At 41.6% G+C, this 6,987-nt stretch overlaps 1 long non-coding RNA gene across 1 annotated transcript; it reads left to right on the top strand.

The window, feature by feature from the left end:
- Positions 1-1,350: 1,350 nt before the first annotated feature.
- LOC139081394 (uncharacterized) lies at positions 1,351-6,217 on the top strand. The gene is made up of 2 exons (XR_011536489.1): positions 1,351-3,671; positions 3,998-6,217. It is a non-coding gene; the product is annotated as an uncharacterized lncRNA (long non-coding RNA).
- The last annotated feature ends 770 nt before the right edge of the window (positions 6,218-6,987 follow it).

Raw genomic sequence — 6,987 nt, 5'->3', positions numbered from 1 at the left:
ATTTAATTACATATATTAATTATAATTTTAGACTCTAGTAAAAACTAAAATGGCAAGCAATTACAAACTTTTATATCAGCATTCTAAGCACTTTTCATAATTTCTAGAAACATGCCACTTCACAGTAGTAAAACACAGGTATGTTTGCTAGTAGACCCAAACATGCTTTAGCCTCTCTAGAATAAGAAGCCAAAAGCAGATAACTTAGATAGATTTAGCAACAATGTTTCAGAGTTCTATCCCATCCAAAACTGACCCAGCTACTCAACAGATTTTTATCATTTCACTTAACTTAGCAAAAGTCTAAAATTTTAAGTTACCAAAAAAAATTTGGAAGCTGTTTTTTTCCCCAGGTATACAGACCATAAAACATAATTATTGCACCCAAAAACTCTTACGCATTTTCATCTATCCAAACTATTTGTTTCCAACAATTATGTTCAGATTACCCATGAAAATTTCATGAGATATTAGACAAAATTAGCTATCATTTAAAGCTGTTATTTTTCTGATGAATTTCTAACAGACAACATGAGCTTATTTGACACATAAACCCAGGCTACATGTCTGCCTCATATCCAAATACCCACCTCTCTGAGCTGAAGCCTATTTCAATCAAATCAACAAACTTAAACAAGCTTTTGTTTACCAAGGATTAATTTATATCACGTTAACTTGAAAGACATTGGGTTAATTTCTATCACATTTTGAATTTATGTAAGCTCTTACTTTAAGCCAATTAAACAGAGCTCTTAAATTTGGCCATACCATCCAGAAGTAAAATATCACACATATATAAAATACATATAGACACACATACACAGAGTCTCCACAGCTGTTGCTTAAAAATTACTGCCAAGAATCAGATACAGTAATACAAAGCTCAGCAGTTATGAATCCAAATTTTGTTTTAAGCCTCTTTACCAATATTTGTGAAGATACTCAAGATGCTATATTTTTGGCAAGGGCACACTTATGGCCATTTTTTCCTTTTTCCCTTTTTTCTTCTCTCAGTCTTAGGAATTAGTGATGGGCTAGATAGTCCCCAGAGGATTTGCAAGCTCTTTGAGATAAGGGAAAGGAGTGGAACCTGAACCACCTCTAGAGCTGCTTTTCCAGCCTTACAAGGATTTTCCAAGGACAGTTGCTCTGGATTTCTCAGAAATTGGGTTGTAACTCAGATGACATTATAGGTTGATCTACCTGTCCAACTACATCATAAAGGCACAGAGAAACCCCTCACCTCTCAAGTTTTCTCCAAGATGGAGTTTCTGGGGCAAACTCCATTCAGTTGAAAGTGTTTCCAAATAGTTAAAATGCACCCGAGGGGTGAGTCTCTGGGGATGTTTGGGGCATTCCCTATGGTGGTAAAGCCGGTGTCTAACCGACAGTGCCTGGAGAAGGGTGCAGAGCCTGACTGCACATGTCAATGTGGTTATAAGATTTAGTCAAGTCCTACTCAACCAGGGCACTTAGTCCCTAAGCCAGCACAAGGTAAGCCAGGGAAGCAAGAGGAAAAGGCCTGGAACTGGCTGGGGTCTGGGGCTCCCAGCGCCGGGGTAGAGAGTTAAGTCCCTGGCAAAAGATTTTCAAGTTTTCGATCTTAGAGAAGGTCCAGGTTCTGTTCAGGTCCAGCCTGAACTTAACATCAACTTGGTGACAACAGAGGAAGTGACGAATGAAACAGGCAAAGAAAGGGAAAGAAGAGATCAGGCCTCTCCCTCATAGCCTCTTCTCAAGGGTTATCAAGATAAGAGTCACACAACAGTTTCATGCTGGGGCACAAAACCCCAGCAGGACAGCTCACAGAATGAATCACAGGTTTCCTATCTGCATAACCTATGCAGTAGGTGACTAAAATCCTCAGAGTCAGCTGCAAAGAGAGGGCACCCTACTTAGGGTCTCCTGGGTGATCAGGCCCGGAAACCAGAGGAGGGGCTCTCAGGGATGGAGCCTTTGACTCTTTTAAATATTTCTTTGTTTCTTGGTTGCAAAGCTTAAAAGGAGGCCAAAATGGCCACTGTAACTTTAAGAGAGATGAAAGAAAAGGGTCCATTATCTTGAAATCCCCCCTGAACCTATGGCAGCATCCTACCTGTTGTTCCTCCTGTGGGGTTTCTATAGCAAGGGGTGATGGGGCATCTCCCTGCCTCGCACATCTTGTGTACCTTCCCTATTATGCCTGGCAGTAATAGGTGCCTGTTGAATGGTCCCAGAGATATAAGAATAGAGAAAAACAGTGAAAAATTTTCTGCGGGTCTGGGGGATATTCTACCCATTTTCATCCCGGAGCCATTCTCCCAAGAAGGGGTTTCCATACTCAACCAAAGGTTACAGTTTGGTACTTTCCTTGAACCAGAGTCCCAGTTGAGACTTTCCCGTGGTTCGGAGTGTGCTCAGGAACCATAGGGAGGTATACCAATCCAGCCTCAGAAAAAGAAACCTGCTGTGGGAGTCTTGGAGCTTGGTGACCGTCCTAATGACTTAAGTGATTGACCCGTGCCCATATAAAATTTATGTATTGGAGAGAGGTTTAGGAAGGAATGGATTAATTCGTTCTTCATCACCCCCAGGCTTAAGGTACTGATTCTCTTTGGGCTGAATGCCATGGTTTGCCACATACAGTAGCCATGAGCAGCATATGTGGATTCATATGGCTGTCTGAAAAGGTTTCCAATGAAGAAATGAATTTAGATTCATCCTTGAAAAAGAGGAAGGCACAACGAAGAAAAGGGCACTTACCAGAAGTTAAGCTCTGTGTGAGAGGCATTGTTCTAGGCCAGGACCAGCAAACAGGATTCATCTCTAACCACCTGGGAGTGACTTCTTGTAGAAAGGGTAGAGAGGTTCCTGAGAGGGCTCACTGGGACTGAGTACAGTCCTGGGCTCATGGTGTCTGTCATAGACAGATGAATGGGTGACGTGCCATAAGGTGTTGCAGGAGAGCATAGCAACATTATTGCAAGGCTTTAAGCTTAGCAAGAACAAATTACAAAATGGGTGACTGAGAAATATACAACTTGCTGATTCTCATAACTTACTGTTTTAGATTGTTTGTGCTTTTCAATCGAAGGTAGTATCTTATCAAACATGAAGGCAAGGGGCTTAAGAACGCTGGGCCCTTGCAGGAACAGAACACCGTCTGCATAACTAGCCAGATTGTTTGTTCCCAGGATACTCCCTCAGAGAATGGCCTTGTGTAGGGCAGGGGTACATTGAAGGGGAGAAGATTAGAACTGCTGAGCTTTGACTTGCATATTCCTGCTGGCATGAGTTCCTACTATGCTTGTACTTTTTGGCCTGCAAATAAATACATTGCGATCAGAGGGATGTCACCTCAGTCCTAGAGGCTGATGGTCCCCTGTCCCATTAAATAATATACAGTGTGTTGTGTCTATTATATAGACGTGTTCTGTATATTAATTCCATCCGCCCCTTCAGCTGGCTGCCTAGCTGGTCTCGGGAGCAATAAGGAACAGAGATCTGCCTTCCCTCCCAGACCAGTGAGAAAAAAAGATGAGTGACATGCAGACTGTGCCTCAGTCCACAGCAGGAGGGAGCACCACCCCTAGGATGCCTTGAGGCTGTGTGGGCCATTCATAAGAGCAGAAGGTCGGGATTCAGAACAGAACAAATGGACCAAGTGCACATCTCTACTCTGTGGCACACAGGTAACACCTTGAAAAGTTACTTAACCTTTCCTGTTCCCATTTTCTCTCCTGTAAAATAGAAAATAAATCCAACTCATAAAGTTCTGGTGGGAATGGCATGAGATAATGTGAGTGAACCGTGAAGCCCAGTATTTGACAACACATAGTAAGAACATAGTAAGTGGTAGGGAAATAAATATATATATTACCTACTATATACAATACATTATATTACGAGATATATACTTTATATATGCAATATTATATATATATATATATATAAAGCTGAGAGAATGCATGTGCGTGTGTACATATATATATATATGTACATTCTTTCCTCTTTCTAGGACTTAGAATGGGCACAAAGGAGGAATTAAGTCTACTTGCAAGAGGCAGCAGAGGTCAGAAAAGCCCTCACAGAAGAGGAGGCCCTTAAGATGATACTTGAAAGAACAGATTCACACGCCTGCCTCACCCTGTCATCTGGAGGACTTGGTGACATCATTTATCTAAAGCATTTAGCACAATGTCTGCAGTCCATAAACGATAGCTGACTCTAAATGGTTTTGTTGCTGTGTTATACTCCATGTGACCCTCTGGATCAGTCAGGGTTCTTGATGGCAAACAACAGAAACTGCCTGGCTAACCTAAGCAGAAGAGAGGGTTCATAGAAGGGTCTCAGAGAGCTCAGCGACTCCACAGGGAGCCGGCTCAGAGCAGAGATGGGAACCAAGAGAGGCCGGACAGCTGAGGACATGCCAGGGCCAGCTCCCAGGAGCAGTCTGGTCAGGTCAAAGCCGTGGACACCACTGGACACTCAGCACCGCTACCAACACCAGGAGTGACTCTCCGTGTCTTTGGATTTTCTACCACGCCCTCAGGATGGAACACCCTGGGTGAGAGGACCCACTGGCTGATTCCAGGTCAGTCATCCACTTCTCAGCTTTCAGTGGTCATCAGGAGAAGGTATTTGGCCTCTTCAACTTCCAGAGTAAGAAGCGGGACCATTTTCCCAGTAAGAATCACACAGCAGGGCCTATTTAAAAGTAGAAAGGGATTTGGATGTAGAGTATCAAAAAAAAGTTTCAGCCATGCCTTAAAGAGTACTGTTTTGACATAGCAGAGAACATTATAACAAAAATGTAGAAAATCATCAGAAACCCCAGAATTTCTCTTCAAAATGTGAAATACTTAAAAATCAAGATTTTTAGGTCATCTTTGGATGTTTCAAGCCAAACACCTGCTATATAGTAGGCACTCAATAAATAATAGTGAAGTAAATATAAAAAGGTCAGTAACTAACTGTGTGATGAATATTAATCCTAAATGATTTCTTCAAATCCTTAAAAATTGGTCTAAAACATTAATTTCTCAATTTGAACTCATATATGGGCCATTTTGAGATGTGGTAAGATTAATTTTGTTCTCTTTACCTCCATCAAGAAATTAGAGAGATGTTTTGATCTAATGTGGGTGTGAGTATCCAGAAAATCATCAGAGGGGAATGTGGGCTTGTGAGTTGATAGCAAAAGCTGGTTGTTGAGAGTTAGTTGATAATGGAGTAGTGAGAGAGAATTCTGATGTTTCTAAAGGATCTGCTCTGAGATTTGCAGGAACCACACAGACCTTTAGACAGAGGGTAGGAGCCAGAGAAGAGAACAATTTCTTCAGTAGGAAAATAGCCCTCCTACCATCGGCACTGAAACTTGCCCAGCTCTCTCCCACACCACACAAATCCCTCCCTCCCCATCTTCTCCTGCAGGTGCCGCCCTACTCCTCCCTCCCCTTGACTGTTCTTCATACCGATTTATATTCACTTTTTCTACTTCCTCACCTCCCGCTCACTTCTCAGTCCACTGCAGTCTGGCTTCTCGCCCCACTGCTCCACTGAAACATCACTTGTCAAGGTCACCAGTGACTTCCTTACCACTACACCTAATGCACACTTTTCCATCTTTGTCTCACTTGGCCTCAAAGCAGCTATGGATGATCATAACTTCCTCTTGGAAACTCTTTACTAAACTTTCATAATTTAGTAGTCACCTTGATACTGGCCCTGATATCAGTTTCCCTACATTGCACCCAGCATATATGGGGTTAAAACCAAAGCACTCATTCCCTGCTTACTCCCTGGCTCCAGAATCCACTATCTGCCATAGAGACAAATGTCCAAAGACAACCACCTGGATTCCTTATCTCCTCCTCCTCCTCTCTGCAAGTAGTCTCAAGGCCAAACACAGGCTGGTGTAAAAGCTCCAGCTAACAAGGCCACATGCTCCCCCTCCCAACCTAAAGCCCCAAATAAATACCCTTCCTTTTAGCTTTTCAGGGAGTTTGGGATTTCAGCGTTAGCTCTCCTTTCTCCTTGCTCAGTGCTGTGCAATAATAAAATTCCTACTTTTTTCCATTACATCCCGTGTCAGCGATTGGCTTGCTATGCAACGGGTGAGTGAACTCACTTCAGGTTCAATATCATCCTGGTTTTCCTCCTGTGTGTATTCAATTGTAATACATTGTCTTAGATTTTACAAAGGTATCAAATAAAACACTCCCAGTCTGAACTCGCAGGCTTTCTCTGCAGATGCTTTTCTTTCTATGTCCTCCTTCAAAATGAATACCTCTTATTTGCATGGATGCTAATGCTCCTTCACCTGACATGATTTCCATTTTGTTGTTGTTATGGTGAGAACATTAAAGTTCTACTCTCATAGCAGCTTTCAAATATACAACACAGTATTGTTAACTACAGTCACCATGTGTACAACAGATCTCCAGAAAGTTTGTACCCTTTGACCAGCATCTTCCCATTCCCTCCACCTCTCAGTACCTGGCAACCACCGTTCTACTCTGTTTCTATGAGTTCAATGTTTTTAGCTTCCACATATAACTGGGATCACAGAGTATTTGCCTTTCTCAGTATGACATTTTACTTGGTATAAGACCCTTAAGGGCCATCCATGTTGTCACAAAATGGCAGGATTTCCTGATTTTTTATGGCTGAATAATATTCTATATTATATATAAAATATATGATATATATATATATATATCTATATATATGTAACACAAAAATTAACTCAAAGTTCATTAAGGACTTAAACGTAAGACCTAAAACCATAAAATTTCTATTAAAAAGATAGAGGAAAGGAAAGTTCCTTGACAGCAGTCTTGGCAATGATGTTTTGGATATGACACCAAAAGCACAAGCAACAAAAGAAAAAATCAACAAGTGGTACGAAATCAAAATAAAAACATCTGCACAAAAAAAGAAACTATCAACAGACAGAAAAGGCAACCTATGGAATGAGAGAAAATATTTGCAAACCATATATCTGAT

Source organism: Equus przewalskii, unplaced genomic scaffold, assembly GCF_037783145.1.
Source record: "Equus przewalskii isolate Varuska unplaced genomic scaffold, EquPr2 contig_R1908, whole genome shotgun sequence".
Classification (NCBI taxonomy): domain Eukaryota; kingdom Metazoa; phylum Chordata; class Mammalia; order Perissodactyla; family Equidae; genus Equus; species Equus przewalskii.
The sequence above is the reverse complement of the archived record's forward strand: the minus strand, read 5'-3'. Positions and strand labels throughout refer to the sequence as shown.